The 16,926-nt window shown below is 38.2% G+C and overlaps 1 protein-coding gene across 2 annotated transcripts in view; it reads right to left on the reverse strand.

The window, feature by feature from the left end:
• The window catches only part of bmal1a (basic helix-loop-helix ARNT like 1a), a 53,258-nt gene extending 47,371 nt beyond the window's left edge, over window positions 1–5,887 (reverse strand). Inside the window, exon 1 of one of the 2 annotated variants that reach the window (XM_050072231.1) lies at window positions 5,750–5,887. The gene's annotated coding sequence lies outside the window, so the exon portion shown is untranslated. Of the gene's footprint in view, window positions 1–5,425; window positions 5,651–5,749 lie in introns of those variants that run through there. The other variant, XM_050072230.1, reaches the window with a different exon arrangement.
• Window positions 5,888–16,926: the final 11,039 nt, after the last annotated feature.

Genomic DNA, 16,926 nt, shown 5'->3' on the forward strand with positions numbered 1-16,926 from the left:
CAGGCAGAGAGACCGCTGCATCAGAGCAGAAGGAGCACGTTTTAAAATACATTTATTTTATCAATTAGTTATTAACTTTGACTATTTTTAGCAACTTGCCCGATCGGGCAAGTGAGTTGTTAGTTTACATGCCCGACCTTGAGTTTTACTTGCCCCGGGCAATCGGGCAATCCTTATTGTTGAGCCCTGCATGTACAAGGTTGCTTAACCGTTATGCAGCCGCACGCCACTAGTGGGTGCTACAGAGCCGTCAGACAGCAGTCTCCCTCCCTGTGGTAATGCTTGAGTAGACTGGAGTTTTAAAACACCACAGTGGGAAATCTGAGAGACGTCCTCTCACAAAACCAGCCCGGTTTGGCAGCACTTTGATCTAGAAAATGAATTCAGCAGCAATTAATCTTTTTAGAGATGTTATATTATTTAATAACTTTAAGTGAATGTTGTCATATAATGTGCAGGGTTTACATTCATACTAAATATAAATTAGATGTTGTTTTATTAAGTGAATTGCTATCATTTCTGTTGGATAAGCTGCAAGGTTCATTGTGCCCCTCATTTTAGAGGCAATTTATCTATTTTAGGTGTTATTTTAGTGGTTAACTTTTGACTGAGTTGGCGTCATGTTCACATTCATACCGTACGGCGCAAAGTGTCTCATACTTCTTCAGCATTTAAATTCCGACATGGTTGTTGAAGATTGTGATTAAAGGCTTCAAAGAGCTCTTAATGCACACAATCATTTTTGGGACAATGTTTCAAATACTTAACAATAAATTGTGCTAAATTTTGACTGTTTCCTGAGTGTTTTCCTTTTTTTAGACTAGTCTTAATTAAAATTTTCGTTAAGTCGACAGGGAAATAAGTTGCCAGGAACATCCCTAATAGTGGCCAATGGCTGTGCAGCCTCCACTAGTCAAGCAGGGCTGTACACAGGGCTCCAGCAAGTGTGCTGGGCTTTGAAGTCAATGATCATAGTGGCCAGACAGTGGTACTGCAAATTTCCAGGGTCTGTCACATGATGCCCTGCTGCCCAAAAAAAAAACCAATAATTCAGTTGACTTACATAGTGAAAAAGACATCTGTAAATTAGTGAATACATTTTTTGGGCGTCACAACTCCTGCGAAATGACCGATTCCAATATCAGGATTTGATTCATTCAGTTTGATAACATTTGGCAAGTCTAGAAGAGCCAAAAGATTAAATTGTTTTATTCCCATTTAAGTTAGCAAAGTGCTAAACCAGAAGTTAGCCAGAAAGTCAGAAAATCACTCCAATCTAGATTTTTTACGATTAGTTTGATGTTCAGTTCCAGCTTTATACATTTATTTTGATATTTATTGCTTTGAGTTTAATATTCAGTGCCTAAGATTGTTTTACTCATTTATTTTTTTTATTATTCTTTCTATTTTTTTTTTTTTCTTTCCCAGTTTGGGGTGGGGGGCGTGTGTTTGGATTGATCAGTCAAATAATTGGGTACTGGCTTTTCCATGCTCTAAACTACCGTTATTATATCAGCCATTAAAAATCCACCATCAGTTGACCTCTAATTATTTTGATCTCTAATTTCTTACCATTGACCATGAAGGACTGGACTAAGTAAGATTATATTAAACAACACAAATTCCAGTTCCACTCCAATAACTGTGCCGGAGCAACCATGGTCAGAGCCTGTGATGCAGGCACTGAGCCAGTCGTTTTCCATATGCCAGGAATGGCACAGTTGAAGGTGTTGTTTACCTCGATGATGTGTTAGAAGTATGAGTTCATCCAAACTAAAGAAAGCAAACTATGGCCTACAGCTCGTCATCTAATAAGCTCACCACAGCTGCTGCTTTTGTTCTTACTTGCAACCCCTTGCAAGACTGACACACCAAATTTTAAATCAAGGGGGGCTTACATGGAACAAACGGCCCACACAATCAACATATGTACATGCACATATTCTTACATAAAGGCCTGTAAAACTTAAAGGATTTCGGGAAAAACTTTAAGATATTGATACCATGTCATGTCTGTCAGGCAAATACAGAGCTATGGTCAGTAGCTAGCTAAGTTAGCTTAGCACAAAGACTGGAAACAGGTGCAAAAATGTAGCCTGACTCCCACTACATCGAACAAAATCCACTTACCAGCACCTCTCACTAACTGACATCTTGTATGATAATTACTACAAAGAAGAAGGGGCTGGGTTTTGGCCCTGCATGGTGAGCCTCAAATAATTTGTCTTCCAGTTCAATGTGCAGAAGTATGCATCATCTTTTGATTTACTTGGCCATTCGGTGGACAGGGCCCTACAATCCATGATACACCATTATGTGTGTTTTCATTCATTATGCTTGATTAACAGCCTGTTTAATTGACATGTCTCTGACTCTTCTGTTCTGCACAATCATTATTCTAAAAGGTGCAGTCACACTTTGTTACCTATTCATTTTGTCAAGGAAGAGGCCAGGACATATCCACTTCCCGTTATGGGTTGATCCCACCCTGTTTGCATCCCCACAGTTTATGCTTATAATCCTGCCCACCCTATTTCTTGTCTTCACCGCTGTCACGTCATTACCGTGCCACTAAATTTTGTCTTGTGAAACCTGGTCTGCTGGCAGCACACTGACTTTGGTTAGCTCATGTAAATCCCAGCACAACTTTGCCTACATGAGCCAGAATGACTGAAAACACCTGTGTTGACTTACACAGCCATGCACTTGCATTTATACAGTAGGGGTGAAAATCATCAGAGGATTCACCATACAATATCATCATGATACTTAAGTCACGATACAATATTATTGCAATTTTAAATATGTTGCGATATGCTGAGTACTGCGATAAAGTATACAGTGACATATTGCGATTTATTACCTTTTTTCAACTGTAAATTATGTTCCCAGGGGAAAACTTTGTCAACATCTGTTTTATCTAATAAGATAAAGTTTTTAGTTCATCTCACTTTAGACATTTTTTTTCCAACAGCAAGATGTATGTAATGGACTGAAAAAGCAATTGATTATATTATTCTAGTAGGCAACCTTAAGCTAAATTTGTATTTGCAATATTAATATTTTACATAATAAAAAAATCGATACTTGGCACTGTGTGACAATACGATATTGCCACACAAAAATATTGTGATACTATGCTGTATCAATTTCCCCCCCAACCCTATTATATAGACAAATTCGGCGAGTGATTTGTGTATGCCGCCATCTTGCAGCGGCGCCATTACTGCGGTGACATGTGTCAGTCCTCAATTCATTATGCTGTCATTGTAAACTTACTCTCTGCAATGACAGCATCATGAATAGCTGGATTGATGATGTTAGACAGTGGCCTCTGGTAACTGATGAAGATATCTTAAATCAATCAGAGACCTGTAATTGCCGTTTTTCTGGTCATCGGAGGCCAGGCGATCAATAAAATATTCTTGAATACCTAAAACAAAACACAAACATGTGTTGTTGTTGTTTTTAGTCACGTAGCCTGTCCATAATGATTAAATGTCACGCTGCTAGCTTGCTAACGTCAGCACACGTAACGTATGCTAACGTTATATTACACAGTGTTTAATGATACAGTCTATTATCTCCCTATTACTCTAATCTTTCCTGCTTATCGCTCAAACAAATGATTAATTTCTATATTAATATCGGTACTCATTTAAGATACCTTCATCATTTACCGGAGGCCACTGTCTAACACCATCAATCCAGCTATACATGATGCTGTCATTGTAGAGAGTCAGTTCACAATGACAGCATAATGAATTGATGACTGACACATGTCTCCGCAGCAATGGCGCCGCCGCAAGATGGCGGCATACACAAATCGCTCGCCGAATTCGTCTATAGCCTAAATATATATGACTCTAATACCTAATTTACATGGGGTTTTCTCTGCAAGTAGCAAATACCTGCTGCTTGAGTAAGGCTTTCATCGAAAAAAATAAACATGCATTTTGTATTTTGATAATAATAAATCAATTCTTGATCATTAACACGGCTGACAAGCCCCTCAAGAAAACTGCTAAAAAATCTGCATCCACAGTGGCAGTTAGTGAGCAAAGCAATACAGATGGCAAGGCAGGCATCAAATATCACAATGTTTTGGATAAATACATCAGTATCGATAATTTGGGAGGAAGCAAAAAAAACTTGAGTAAAGATTTGCTGGATAAAACAGAAGAACTCAATCATTTCACTGAGCAAGAACAGTCTGACAAATTCTCAAAATTCTATTTTGAGACCAGAAAAAGACAACTTTCATCACATTACCATACATTACGGCTCAATTGTAGCACAACACAAGGCTATAGCCTGCCATCACCAGAACTTTTAGATACATTAATTGACATTTGAAATAAAAAACTTTAATAGAAACCACTAGTCTTCAAAGAAATGACTATTTTATTGTTTCCTCTTTCTGATAAACAGGATGGTAAACCACTGCCCTGCTGAATCATCACAACAAACTCATTATCTAAATGCCTTTATGGCAACATCAATCAATACTGATAAGCACTTATGTAGGTTGCTACTTGTTTGTGAGCAAAAATAACACTTGTCAGTCCAAGTCCGAAGTTCACACCAGATGTCTTTCCTGCCATGAAATGGTTAGTATATGAACTACTGATAACACTACTATTGAGACAGACTTATGAGAACGATTTTTACCGAAAGGAAAAAACACAAGTTGCACATTTAACAATCCATAAAGAGCAACTACAATATCTCAACATAAACATAAAAGAGACTGTGGACTGTAATTCAACAATTGCCAGAATTTTTCACATCAACGATCCTGAAACGAATCAACAGAGCCTTCTGGATAAGACTGTGTTCCAAACAAAAAAAACTCACTGCTTGAGGATTCATGCTGATGACTCAGAAGATTAAATAACAAAGAGAAGCAACTATTTCTCATTCTGTTAGAGGCACCCCGGACCCCTCCTCATGGTTCTCTTCGAGCCCAAGTTTGGGATCCCCCGCTGCAAATCATACAACAAACGGCACTGATTGTGCCTGGTGCACAACGTAACCAAACCCCAAAGCCTAATATCATGATCATCTTTTGGCAACCACTGCGGAGACTGCAGAAACCGAGCGGTCGCCACATTTCCACTGCCAATGCCAACACTGTGTCACGATATTTCATAACCAAACATGTCCCTGCTGTTTCGAAACAGCTAACTTACGGTCTCTGCACGGGCTGAAACCACACGGTAAAGTGTCATTTGAAGAGCTGTGCGATGAGGACGTGAATGTTATCACAGCAGGACGGATGCTGTCGAAGAAACTGTGTGCCAGATATCCACCAAGGCCTGTTTACATAGCTAGCGTGATAGCATTGGATAGCATTGTTCACTTAGTCGCTCGCACTTAGGTCACGTTCAGTTAACATTTAACAAGCCCAACGACCGGTACCTACCTCTGCACGCGCTTCCTTCGAGCCCCGGTAAATGCCGACATCAGTTAATGCTAGTCTAGCATACCGGGGGCGGTTTCCCCACCTATTATCCATAACAGCATTTGGTCCCGTTGACTAATATTAGCATACAGCTGCTAGCTAAGGAACGCTAACTGTCAAGACCTGGCCAGCGAGCTAACGTCCCTCCTCCTGCTCTAGAAAACCACACTGACAAGACCACAGAGCTGGGAAAACATCGACGATACCCATCATGGATTAAAACCTAGCAACGTCAGCGACATGCAATATCGATAACCCGTAGGCATGTTTTCATTGTATACTTACAGTAGGTCCAATGAGGTTGGTCTATCCATTGAAAGCCGTTCGTAATATGTAATAGCAACTCACAGAACTGTGACATAAACGATTTTCGATCGGTGACCCAGTTTCTCTTCACCGTCATGCCTGTCGGACCACTAACCTAGTTTTTCAGCCAATGGCGTTTGTGCCACCGCCGTAGGTGCCGCTCTAGCCAATCAGACACAAGTTCAGGCTGGGAAACTATGATGGACGTAGTAATTGACCAATGAGAGCCAGTGTCGAACGGAATGCAGAGGCTACTTGTGTGTGTGAGAGTGTGTGTGAAGAACACTGCATTACGAGACATGTGGTAGGCGTAGGAGCATACTGGCCCTGTACCTATTGCCTCCTCACACTGTATTTTGACACTTTGAATTGATTGATTTTTCACTTATCGAATTCAGACTATATGAGATATATGATATGAGGGGGATATATATATATATATGGGGAGAGAGAGAGTATATATATATATATATATATACATACATACATACATACATACATACATACATACATACATACATATTATATACATGTTTTGTGAGGTACTGTCCATTATTTTGTAAGACAAGGGGGGTAGCTGGGGTGTGACTTCTTTTTGTTTTGTTTTTTATAACTCTCCCTGAAGCTAGAGACATTTTTCTTGAGCCTCCCTAAGTGACTGGCAGTAAATCCATGCCATAAATGAGTTATTAGATATTTAAAACGTACTATTTGAGGTTTGAAAGTTTAAAAGTTGAAGACGAAAGTCTAGAATTGTAAAAAGCCTCACCTTTTCAGGCTGCAAACAGTTTATTTTTGGTCAAATTTTAAGTGAGATATAGCATAAAATAATTTTGATAAAATATCACTATTTTAAGCTAGATTTTTTTTTTCTGACGGAAGCATCTTTCGCTGATGATGTGTCCAAGGACTGTCATAAAAATGATAATCCATTTATCATTTCTGTTTTTACAGTTTTTGGCTATGATAATTAGTGTAATTTTAGTGTCATTTTTAATGCCTTCCCTGACCTTCAAGCATGTTTCTTTTTTTAAATATGCAGTCAAATAAACACAAAATGCAACCAGTTAAATTTGTATGCCCCTCCCCTAAGCCAATAGAAAAACATAAGTCTCTCCCAAGTGCTTAAAAGATTTGACATGCCTCCCCCTTTTGCATCACCCCCTCCCCTCGCATAAGTAACGGACAGTCCCTAAGAACACAGTTAGTGTAACCTGTTGAGAAAAATGTGTTTATGGTATTTCTTCACTCCTTCAGTTGGGTTTTTCCTTTAATTTGGCACCTGTGTAAACACTCAGTGGAAAGTATTATGATGCATTCCATTGATGAATGCATCAAAGAGCATAAGCATATTTTAGCAAACTCTACATAAACAATTCATCAAAATAAACTACCATAACCCTCCTCAAAACAAGAGAGTGAGTTACATTTCAGTGTTTCATTATTTCAACATTTAACATTTAGATTTAAATGCCCATTTTCAGTTTGCTGGTTTGTTCATCTGGGAGTGTTTACTCTTTCCTTCTTTATGGAGTCATAGAATAATATTGCATTCATTCTGTAAAAGGAAGAAAAACGTGTGACTCACAAAGTGCACTGTTATAGCAGACTACACAGTGCCATAGCCTGACCTTTATTACCACTAACATTAATACATGAATCTAGGTTGATCTTTAGAGATAAAATGAAAATGATGATGACTGGTATTCATTTAAACAGTATATGAACATAAACACAATACCAAAAAGTGTTGTGGTGGGAAATTAATAAATGTACTGTATGGGCTTGCATCAAGGCAACATTTGCATTTTAACAATTTCCTATTACTAAATGATCACATAAAGTACACAATTTGAAATTAAACTTTATTAATTGTTATTGTGAATCAATTTGTTTTCCAGATTGTAAAACAAAAATTACGTATTCAGACCATTTTTATTGTGAGAGTTGATGGCGCCAAACCATGTGAGGAAGGTCCCAAAAAAGAGACTCAACATGACCTCCAGACAGTCATGTGACAATAGAAACAGTGCCACTGGGTTCTGAAGGGCCCTGACTGTTTTTTAAAGTGCTGCAACATAACTGAAGATGTATTGTGTGAGCGTAAACAGCCAAAAATGGGGATGTTACATAAAGGCAACACTGTACCATAGAAGGCAAGAGGAGCCATCATGTATTTGGTATCACTGAGGGGTTAATATGAAAGCGAGTGATGGTAAACTTATGCTAAAAGTGATTTAGAAAAAGTGATATTGTGATTTTAGCTGTTTTTTTGTTTGTCTGTCTGTTTTGTTTTAGTATCAAGTGTAACCATTTTTTTTTTTTTTTTTTGGATAGAGCATCCAAGCAAACAATTCACTTGTTCATTGTTTGCTCAAGATCCATAGCTGCCTGCATTGTGCATATTCACTTCACGCCCCCTGCTGGTCATATTTTTACCTCCTCTACACAATAGGCTTCTGTAATATGACAGTGTAATGTTAAAGATAAAATGTGCACGTGTAATTGATGTGATTTCTTTTTCCAATTTAAGTTTTTTTTATTAGCAATGTTAAAACAAAGTAATGATGTAGATGTGGAACACAGACAAACACTATGCAGACATTTATGGTCATATTCAAAGGGGCCCTGAGGCAAAACTTGGGTGTTCATGGTAATGTTTATAAACACAAATTTGTACATGTTAAATTTTGACACATGGCTCCTCTTGCCCTCAGTGCTACTGTGCTGCCGTTAGGTAACATCTCCATTTTTGTCCGTTTACACTCACACAATACATCCTCAGTTATGTTGCAATACTTGAAAAAAACAGTTAGGGACTTAAGGAAACCAATGGCACTGTTTATATTGTCACATGACTGTCTGGAGGCCATGTTGAATCCCTTTTTTGGGGTCCTCAACACATGGTTCAGCGCCATCATCTCTCTCCACGAAAATGGTCTAAAAATGAGTAAAGTTTAATTTTAAATTGTTAAAGTAATAGAAAATTGTTCGAATGCAAATGTTGCCTTGAAGCAACATACGTTTATTAATTTCCCACCATGACACTTTTTGGATAATAATACAGTAATTAATTCAAATATCTTTTTTATGACAAAAATGAAAAATAAAAATTCTTATCAACTGACATCATAATGAGTACCATACACGGCTAAAAGACTGGTAAGACTAATAATACAGGTCTCACATTAAAACCATTCATGTAAGATGATATTGTGCTTTAGTGGTGTAGCCCAGTGTTTATCAACAAGGGGCCTTTGAGGAAGTTCTAGGGGGTCCCCAGAAAAATGGAGAAGAGTTTATTTTTTTACTACATTTGAGAGCCCAGTGTGAGTAAGAGTCATAAGTGTGACTATTCTGATCCAAGGTTTCCCTTCCTCCATGATTATCTCCTAAGTTGTAGATAATTCTGGTCTGAATCATATCTAACAACCAAAATCTTTTCAGTTGGAGGTCCCTGAAGTGAAATCTTATCAAATGGGGGTCTGTGACATAATAAAGGTTGAGAATTACTGGTGTAGCCTGCAGCAGATTCATTATGCTCATTTGCTATAAATCAAATTACCACAAACCAACCAGCATGTAATGAATTTGTCTAGTAAATATACAAATGAAAGAAAAGACTTTAGGAAGGATGTAAGTAAATACTAAAGGTTACTAAATGTATTTTCACCTGGATTTATTTGTGGTAATTTCATGTGGGTCAGGAATTCACTCGGCTCATTAGCTGCATTCGACAGAAAAGAAAAAGTACTGTGATGAAGGTCAAAATAAACGACCTCTTCCAAACCGATCTTTTCATTTTGAAAAATTATTAAGTCATATTAATTTATCGCCAATTTGTTGAGTGATTTAATATTTTCCACATCAAATACCTTTGTATTAGTGGTATCAAACTGCTTTTGGGTAAATAAAACAATCAGCAGCACCAGCTAGAAGTTACACTTATTATATTACACACTTATAGGATTTGTTAATGCCATTGCTTACATTATTAAGTAAGTAAGTTCCATACATTCTCTCAACTGCAGCCGCTTTATCATATTATTCTTATTTTGACTAGCTGTCCTTTGGAGTGTGAGGATTTTGTTTTTGATATTTGTAAAGAGAAATAAGCAAGACTGTATGCCCGATTAATATATTTACAGTAATTCAGTACTTTCCCAGCAATAGCTGAGTTGATCTCAGGTCTCAGTGAACTGGATGAACCTTCTGTCATTAAACAAGCCAAGGGTGCAGTGATTTCAAACACTGGACAACAGGTGTCGCTATTTATTTACTATCATTTTATCCTTTGTTGTTTTGGAATGAAATCAGAGTGGTCTGATGAAGCTGCCCTACTGTCGCTGGCATCATTAAACCAAAGCCTCAGTAATTTGTCAGGCTTGTTATGAGCTTAACAGCCTATTTGTAATTTACTTGTTAAACCAAAGTAAAATGGGTAAATATGTAAACATATGCATGCAAAATGCAGCTAGTGAATGTGTATTACATGTAGTCATACACATTCACTAGCTGCATTTTCTTGGCATTGATCACCTGTATTATTTGCCGACCTTATGTGTAGCTGTAAGTGTATTCTCCACATGTTTTATTGATGGTAATTAACATGGAAGTGGAATAATGTGTACTTGGTGGGTTGCTAAAACCTAAATATTTAGCTTTTGTTAACATAATCACTTTTGTTTGGAATGCATTTTTAATTTCTCCTACCTATTTGTGATTAGTTGGACCTGATAAGTACAAAAAACTAAACATTGTCTTTGAACAGTAAATAGTTTAGAAAAAAAAAAAGAAGGATGTCCTAAAAAGAGGACGATGGATTTATTTTTGATAGTCAAAAGTATGTAACAAAATATAAAACAGTTTATTTCAATGCCTGAACATTGTTGTGTAAAAACTAAATTACAAACAATGCAACATTTGGTCAATGTTGTGGTACTCTGTGGGTTAGGGGGTCACTGTTCAAGTCCAAAAAACTGCAAAACTGCTCATTTCAATGCCTGAACATGGCTGTGAAAAAGCTTAATAACATATAATCCAACATGTATAAAAGCCTTGTGATTTTTTTTCAATTTTGTAACTCTGTATGAATTTTCCTCGCTCCCTACTTCAAGCTAGGAATACCTTTTTGTCTGTAGGGAACCATCTGTCACACCTAATTGGCCCCACAGTCCTCAAAGGAGTACCTCCTAATTAACAGCATCTTAGCTTGGTATTATCATTATAGGTTTTCAAATTTGCTACTATACCTACAAACATTATAAAGCAGTAAGTTTCAACCATAAAATGTGATGACGTTTTGTACCCTGTCTACTTGTGTGTTGGGATCAGCTGCAGATTGACTTGGCAGAGATGGCTGCCATCTTGTTTTTACATGGATTAGTGTGTCGTGGTCTTACTTACAGCACCATGCCACATCAAAAAACAAAACAAAACAAAGCAATCAGTATCAGGTAATAACATGAAAACGTTCTTGTTATAACAAGAGTTTTTTTTCATGTTTTTGTTTTACAAAATATTTTCATGTTATAAAAAGAAACTTTTCTTGTAACAAAAAAAAAAAAAAAAGAAAGAAAGAAAGAAAGAAACTTTTCAAAAATATTTTGTGTAAGCCTGAAAAACATCTTGTTATAAACATAAAACCCTTCTGATACTGATCACTTTTTGTTTTTGTTTTTTCCCCCTGGCTTGGCGTTGATACGCCTCCGTACATACTACCGCTAGATAGCACAAAAAAGTGTCCACAAACGAGGACAACAGGTCTAAGTTAAGCAGAGTGAAGTATAAGGTGCATGAAACCCAAAATGTAATGTACTAGTATGAGGACACAGGGTCTCAGGAGGAAATAGCTTATGTCATATAAAGTACACATATTTACTCCTACAAGACTAAAAGATTTATACATTCATATATATATATATATATATATATATATGAAGAAATAAATAAATGTATATATGTATATATATATATATATATTCATTCATATATGTATATATATATATATAATAAAAAGCTTTTGTATAGTTTTTTTTTTTTTCAATGGAAGCAGAAAAACCTGACCCAGACTTAAACACAAATTAATTTAGGAATATGCATCATGTGAGCACTGAAAACAGGGCTGTTTTTCTGACACCATGAAAAGTTGACTATTTAGAAATGTGTGGTTTTGGCCACACTACAAACATATGATGATCTCATAGAATATGATGCATTGCTGTAGATTGTAAATCCCAACAGTACATAAAGGAGTTAAAATGAGCACAACTTTCACCCCTTAATGTCCGCTTTAATTAAATGCAATGCATTTTTTTGCATTTTTAATTCCCTTTGGTCATTAATAACAAAAATCAGTGTTTTATTATGTTCTTTTAGTTTCATTCCTTTTTTTTTTAACAGACCACTTAGTTTTTTTTTTGTTTTTTTTTTAAATCCCTCTACTGAACAACTGAGAAGTCACTGCATGGTTTTTGTGAAACAGAAAGACAAAAAAATCTGGAACTAAATGTGAGAAAATGTTGCTGTTCATTTTAGCATGTGCCATTTTAGAAATGACGCCTCACAACCACAAAGCTTAAGAAAAACAGGTCTGAAAGCTATATTTGGAAAAAGGGCCCCTCTTCAAGACGAGTTATAAAGCAGCACCCAGCTGAAAAACCCTGTCACATAGGTTGGTATCATCCTTTAGTACACAATCCCATACTCCCAAACAAAGTCACACAGGGGACCTAGTGCTTTTCAGGGCCTCTGGGCTCATCTGTGTCATCCCAGTGTACCTGAGGGTACACAAGGACCAGAAGAGACAAATTCACTTTATTATTCAGTACTTTATTTCACTTCATTAAAACAAACAAACAAACAAACAAAAAAAGACCACCATAGATGTGAAGCATGCTTCACATCTAAGGTGGTCTTTTTTTGTTTGTTTGTTTGTTTGTCACAAAATCAGTCAAAAATTGTTTGTTTGTCACAAAATCACTCAAATGAAATGATATATTGTCATGATGTTGATGGAAGAATACACTGAGTCACATTTACTGTCTGCACACATTTCTAATCATTATTTTGTGTCTCAGAAATACAGACCAATAAAATAAAAGTATGCTGGCATGGCTCATTCTTGGTTTGACCTCTGGGTCAAGATGGTGACCTGGATGTGTGTTCATCATTACAGTGATACAGCAGGTGTTTCTGAAAGCTCATACACATCACCTATGGAAACACCTATAGTACACACACAAATGCCCAACAGCGTCCATGTACTGTATATGAGCTCTCATTACTCACGCACGCGCATGCACGCATGCACGTGCGTCAGTAAAAGCCATGGCAACAGAACGGCTCTACTGGGGGTATATAAAGGCTGCAGACCTTTCAAACTCCCCTTTTGCACTTGGACTTTTCACGAGTTGAACTGCAAAATCTTCTGCTGGAAAGTTGGAAACAACCTTTAGCAAACAAACACTTGGATCACTGAGCTGAAGAAAAACCTAACGAGGTCAACTTCAACTCCACCAAACCTTACCTGCTGACAACATGGCGTCCGGACCCCCTGCGATGGAGCACCTGACCAGAGCCTGGCGGTGGATGACTTCCTTTGCCGGTAAGACATCTTTTATGAATATCATGTCAAATTTAGCCTTTTTATGTTCCTTAAATCCTTAAAAGATCATTTCAGCTAAAAATGTACATTGAATTATGGTTAATTGTTTAATGTAAAGATCGCCAATTATGTTAGTCGACCTGTTGGAAAACACCATTGTTTTTGAGTGAAACTTTTTCTTGGTGTAAAATAGACTAATCATTAAATGCGCTGAATGTGTCGGGACAGGTGTGGAAGGTGTTAACAATGGTGTAGTAATTAGAAAACACTGTTATTTGCATTTGAGGGGGTTGCATTTTCCAAATTGGTCGTCACATTTTTGGGGAAAATATGGCGACTCGGCCTTTTTTTTTTTTTTTGAATGACGCCAAAAACATGTTGATCTTGTGCGCCATGGAGACGATGGAATGTTTAGGAGCAATAGTTGAGGATGCTGCTTAAAATGTATCCGGTATGTTGTCGGGTCCTTTTAAGTTACATTTGTCACATTAGTGAATTAATTTTCCGAAAATCCGCAAAATGCACAAACAGATGAATATATTGTACTGAGTCTGGATAAAAGAGATGAAGTGAACTGAAGTGTGTGACAGTTACCTACAACCAAAGCTGTTCAGTCTGCACTCTCACCTGACATGTATTGTGTGAATATTGAAACGGAGTGACTATTTGCACCCCAGTATAAACAGCCTTGGGCTCTCAGCTGGGCTATTTTCACCCCTGTATGACATGTGACAACAAACTTTGCGCGTACAAAAAAACCTAACTGAGGCAGACCTCCTGTCTGTTTCTGTAGGAGCCTACTGACACCATTTCCCTCAGTGGAAAAGCTTTTATTTACTCTTACTTCACAGATAAGAAACAATACATTGTGAAGACAGTAAAGCCTCCACTAAAATAGCATTTTAAGTCTTGTGTGTGATTTATCCTTCAGGGATTTATACTTCGGGATTTAACCAGATTTCACATGAGCAGAGCAAATCTCCGCTCGTCGCTAGGCTAATTTATACAATGTAAAATGCCATAGGCTTGTGCTAATAACGTTAGCATGTTATATTTGTTTGGAAAACTGTTTGGTGTGACAGCTGTTTTGTCGGTGAGTCTTGTGAGTTATAATGGAGCCAAAGTGTGTGCCGTTGCCTTTGTTAAATGTTGCTTTTGTCCCTGGCTTTTTATGAGAAGAGGGAAAGATTGCTAGTTGCTAGGCTAATTTTTACAATGTAAAATACATTAAGCTTGTGCTAATAACGTTAGCATGTTACATTTGTTTGGAAAACGTGTTTGGTGTGACAGTTGTTTTGTCGGTGAGACTTGTGAGTTATAATGGAGCCAAATTGTGTGCCGTTACCTTTGTTGAATGTTACTGTTGTCCCTGGCTTTATATGGGAAGAGGGAAAGATTGCTAGTTGCTAGGCTAATCAATACAATGTAAAATGCCATAGGTTTGTGCTAATAACGTTAGCATGTTATATTTGTTTGGAAAACGTGTTTAGTGCAGGACAGTTGTTTTGTCAGTGAACATTGTGGGTTGTAATGGAGCCAAATTGTGTGCCGTTACCTTTGTTTAATGTTGCTGTTGTCCCTGGTTTTATATGAGAAGAGGAAAAGATCGCTAGTTGCTAGGCTAATTTATACAATGTAGAATGCCATAGGCTTGTGCTAATAACGTTAGCATGTTGTATTAGTGGGGAAAATGTGTCCGGATTAACACAAGTGTCTGTCTGTGAATGCTGCGAGTTATAGTGAAGTCTATTTGTGTACTTGTGTTTGAAATCATCTCTATTAAGACACGTTTAATTTGTGTTTTGGGTGTGTTTTGAATCAACTAAACTTCACAGCACTTCATAGAAACCTCCGCCACCGACTAGTGTTTTGGAGGTGTAACTGCGGAGTGACACAGACACACCACCGCAGAAGTAAAAATGCTCACAAAGGCATAGGCGACGTGCGTAGGGTCTACGCACAACCATAAATCCGCTTAAGGAAAATACATTTGCATGGTTGCATTGTAATGGTAGGATAGTTAGCTTTGTAGCTAACCTAGGTCCTGAGGGTTGAGGTTGAGAAGATGATGGGTATAAACAGCACACCACTGTAATCCAGGGTAGGAATAGCATCCACTTCTAATTGAATGTAAATGTATGCAAATAGCATACATTGCTATTTGCACCCGGGTGGCTGTAAATATCATACACTGCTATACACCAGGGTACAAATAGCATCCGCTTCTAATTGTACCCCGGTACAATATTTGCACCAAAGGGAAAATAGCCCTTATCATATTGAAATCTGCTTCGCTCGTTCATGTGGTATTTTCTTATGAAGGGAAGAGATGAGGGTGGTTTTTCATGCAGTAACTGTGCGCGTCCTGCGTCCAAAGTGCCACCGTCTCCTCCGCGCCATGTGATTTGCAACTCATAAATTAAGAGAGTGACGTTAACTGAATAGAAACAGTTAATGTGCCGCCACACATTGTAGTGTGATCATTTTCTGGAGAGGCTCTTTTATCGATGGTGCATAATTCATTGAAAGTGCCCACGTTTTATTGTGCGTAATTGCGTGCGCAGGTCTGTGCGCTCTAACGTTTTGGCTCCATCTCAGTGTTTAACACAGCTTATCTTGGAGGCAGTGACATCCTCTTAGAAACACATAGTTCCCACAGTGTCAGATCGTCTCTCCTCTCATGACACAACTGTGGCTGATTGTTCTGACTACTATAGTCTGACTTTTATTGTGGTTATAAGAAACAAGATGTGTTGTCAGAGGCAAAACCAGCAATGTGAGCATGGTTATTATTATGTAGAATTGTGGGCAACATTTTCTTGGATAGTCTGCATACAGATAGTTTAAAGAGTATTTGTAACAATGACAGCTTATTGGTTGAGACTCAACAATTTGGTCTGTTTTATGAAGTGGAGAATGTGACTTTATTTTAAATTTATCTTTTCTTCTTTAGGTGGCGATGCGAGCCCCCCCGATGACCGAGTCCTGCCTGTCGGGGTGGATGACGGGATCCAGGAGGCCAGGCCTGGCACCTGGTTGGGTGAGCTTTGGTTCCCACTACTGCATCCTGGGGTGGTGGGTCCTGCATTCCCTTATTCTGCCTTCTACCCTGCTCTTTATGCTCATTACACTATTCCCCCTGCTTTGCTTTCCGCCCTGCTTTCCGTCCTCCATTTCCTCCTGCTTGCCCTCCCGCTTTCCCTCCTGCTTTTCTTCCTGTATTTCCTCCTGCAATTCCTCCCGCCTTTCCCCCGGCTTTCCTTCCTGCTTTTCCTTCTGCTGATCTGCATGTTTTCGCTGCTCCTCCTGCTGCTCCTTCTGCTGCTCCTCCTGCTGCTCCAGCTGCTCCTGAATCTGCTCATTCACCTGCTCCTCCGCCTGCTCCTCCACCTGCTCCTCCACCTGCTCCAGGAGTTTCACCACACTCATCTTCATGCCCTTCATACTGCTCCTGCAGCATGATGAGCACCTGTTTCTTACCCTGATGCTAACCTCTTGTAAGATGTTGAGCCTCTGATTGCAGGGTAGATAAGAGGACCAGGGAAGACAG

The sequence above is a fragment of the Epinephelus moara genome, chromosome 20 (genome assembly GCF_006386435.1).
Source record: "Epinephelus moara isolate mb chromosome 20, YSFRI_EMoa_1.0, whole genome shotgun sequence".
Classification (NCBI taxonomy): domain Eukaryota; kingdom Metazoa; phylum Chordata; class Actinopteri; order Perciformes; family Serranidae; genus Epinephelus; species Epinephelus moara.